Consider the following 3,694-nt stretch of genomic DNA (forward strand, 5'->3'; position numbering starts at 1 on the left):
TTCCCCAGGTCACAAATGTTGAGCACTATCATGTTCTATTTCTGGAGGAGGATCTGCGAGCCCGCAGCATCAGCCACGCTCACAATGAGGATGGCACCAAATTAAAACAATGTTTATTATGACTGCTATGAAGCTGTTTACTCTGGCTCTTTTGCGCAAAAGTTTTGCGCAAAAGGACTTTTGCCTGAACGGGAGCAGCATAGTATTTCTGCAAGAAGCACTGATTCCTTACAGTAGGAAGCCAGTGCTTTTGTGGAAATTCAAGCGGCCAGTGTAGACTGCTGGCAAGTTTTTCCGGAAAAGCGGCTGATTTTCCGGAAAAACTGGCCAGTCTAGACACAGCCATGGTGTGGTTCACTCTCCCATGTAGTGTCGCTTAGACCACTTACAGCGAGAGATAAGAACAAGGGAGCTCTACAGCCTAACATGAAAGTCAGCAGCTTTTAGCTCAAATGGTAGAGGTTCCTACACTAAGCTCCAGAGCTCCCAAATTCAAATCTGCTCTGTTACACATACACTGTCACATACTTTCATATAAATTTTTTAAAAATTGACTTCTTCATCTTTATAGACGTGAATAGGAGATTAAACCAATAGGGTTCTAATGAAATTAATTCAAATGCTATAAAATGTACTCTACAATGTTTTTAGACTTCATCAGAATAAAATCCTTTCTGTAGAATGCTTGACTCTATCTTCATAACACTTAAAATGTCCTGCTATAAATTTTAGCTAGATTGGCTTAGCTCTGTTCTTTTATACAGGATTTGTCCAGCAGGAAGATAGCATTTTAAGTTCCCTTTAACTATAAAGCCATTTATCTCTCATGTATATTTCATTTCCACCTTCTCACATGTCACTCACTACTGAGTGTATTTATTTGCCAACAATGATTTTCTCTCCTTGTCAGTTGCCTCTTCTGAACTTATTTGCTCCCCTAGGTTTGCAGTGGTTCTGGATGTAAGCAAGAGGCACCTTCATGAGCAGACTTTTAGCTGCTTACTGGGCAGGGATGTGGAGTGTCATCACCACAATGTCATGTTCCTTTCTTGCTACACTTGTAGAAGCCTTTCTGCATTGCAGGGCTGCAAGTGCAGGGCTGAGACTCCTCAAGATTTGGGGAGATTGGAGGACTGACAGTTTTCCAGGGTATTGTCCCCTCCTCAGCCAACAGAAATAGTAGCTGATACCCTAATGCTGGTTGAAGCACTGAACTGTTTCATGGATTCTTGCACTGCTACAATCCTCCATGGACTGCAACTAAGCAGTTACAGAGATCCCAGCCCATGCAACATGGCTGTTGCTGGCACCATACTGCCAGTGTGGGGACAGGACCAGCATAGGTACCTGGGAATGGACAGACATCCATGCATACATCTCCTGCTTTCATGGAGTGGGTTCCTTCTCTGCATATCCCACTGCATTAGCAGGCTTAATTCCCTTCAGATTTGTGGCCATTTTGTATCTTTCTGTCTGATTTTATTTTTTTCTCTTTCCATTTGACTTTTTAGCAAATAACCATTGCCAAAACAACTTGTTGTGCAGAGCAGTTGTGTGTGTTTTGCTATATTTTTGTATCCTTGATTGCTATATATTTGTAAGTGTATAGATTGTAGTCATGGGGGGAAAAATCTGAAACCAATTGCAGCTTGTATTCACAAAACAAGATCTGTGTGGCCCAATAAAGTCATTTTAATAGCAGCACATTTTTCTACTAATGGTGTTATCAATTTTTCATCCTAACAGACAACAGGATTCTGATTTATTAGGAACTGGAGAATCTTTTGGGGAAGGGGAGTCTATTCAGGAAGGGGAGTCTCCACCTAAATTAAGATGAAACCAGATCCCTGGCATGTAAAATTAAAAAAGGTGGTAGAGGAGTTTTTAAATTAAAGGCTGAGGGAAAGTCAACAGATGTGCAGGAGAACATACTACGGAGAGAGACATAATTTAGGGCAGGGAGGGGAAACCTATGGCCAATGGACTCTGCCTACCAGGGGAGGAAGCAGTAGGAATGGAAAAGAAATAATCAAATGGAAGAGTCCCATTCAATAACATCATATGACAGCAAACAACTGAATATTGACAAATTTTGTAATTACTTAACTATGGATGCTAGAAGTTCAAGTTCACTCCTCTTAGTATTTAAAGTGCCTGGTATTAAAATGAGAATATTGATATAATAGGCAGAAATACTATGTTGCTCCTGTTCAGGCAAAAGCCAGTGTAAACAGCTCAGATTTGTTTTCCGCAAAAATGCCCCGATCGCCATTTTCGCGATCAGGGCTTTTTTGCAGAAAAGCACGTCTAGATTGGCACGGATGCTTTTCCACAAAAAGTGCTTTTGCGGAAAAGTGTCTGTGCCAATCTAGATGCTCTTTTCCGAAAATGCTTTTAATGGAAAACTTTTCCGTTAAAAGCATTTCCAGAAAATCATGCCAGTCTAGACGCATCCAGGTGTGTGAGTTACATATGCACACCTTATTCCCATTTGGAGTGGATTGTGGGTGCGCTGACACCAGGGGTACAATTTACCAGATTGTCCTGGACCTCAAACAGTATGGCCCAATGGCTAGAGTCAAAGCAGCATGGCCTAATGGCTAAAGACAATATGGCCATCCACAAGCACTAGGCAGTGTGGCATAACAGCCAGAATCAACAGAGTGGCCTATGAGTGTAAGGCAGTATGGCCTATTAGCCAGATCAAGGAGCCATCACCAAAGTGGTGGTGCCAGGACAGGGGGACCCTGGCCCACCTGACTTCATATGCTCCTGACACAGAGCCCTAACAATGGTGGAGTGGCCTACTCCTGGGTCACGGGGAATCCAACCACAGTATGCTGCCCTTATATATGTGGGAGATACCACTTACTTCACCTTCCTGGATCATTTCCTACCACGCTTCCTGAAGCTACAGTCCATGTGATGTCACTTGCCCTGCTCTGGTACTAAAGCCAGGGAGTTGTGAGCAGTAAAGCTGGGGCTTAGTGGTTCCTGACCCCACTCCCCAGCAGGTGTGCCATAAGCAGCAGGAAAGCAGGTGGGGTCACAGGGCCACACATTTTTCCAGGAGCTTCTGGCCAGAGTATCTATTGCCCCTCCTCCACAGATGGGGGGAGGGAGTGGCAGCCCCAGTTGCTCCTATGCCTCACCCCCATCATTGTCCATCCCCCCACCCATATGTCCCATCCCTACTGCTGCACCACTGCTGTAGGCAGCAAGTCTTCCGTCTGTCTTGTGATCTCTGGCTTCTGTATTGACTCTATAGGCAGGGGCCTCCCCAAGCATCTTTCCTCCTTGGTGGTCAGCCCCAAAGTGAGCTGGGCTGCCTTCCTGCATACGGCCACAGCAGGGTTACCCACCGCACGGGATTAGCCCTTCCCTGCCTGGTGCAGGGTCCGCGCGCTCCATCACAGGACCCAAGTTATGAAAAGGACACAAACAAAAAGTACAACTAGGCTCTAAAATGACACTGGAAGTCTTAGTGGTTGCTACAGTCCCGGCTCAGTTCTCCTGGGGCAGCCAATGCCACGCAAACAAGTCCAGAATCCAGGTGCGCGTTACGTACTTGCCTGAAGTTGTATTAGCGACGGCATCTACCGCAGCAGGAGAACCCCGCCCCCCTCGCGTCTCGGCAGGTCAGTGAGAGAAGAATTGAAGTTGGAGGGTTTTGATTCCCCTGCTTGCTGTAAAG

The sequence above is a fragment of the Pelodiscus sinensis genome, chromosome 8, assembly GCF_052426305.1.
Source record: "Pelodiscus sinensis isolate ZL-2025 chromosome 8, ASM5242630v1, whole genome shotgun sequence".
NCBI classification, from domain to species: Eukaryota; Metazoa; Chordata; order Testudines; family Trionychidae; genus Pelodiscus; species Pelodiscus sinensis.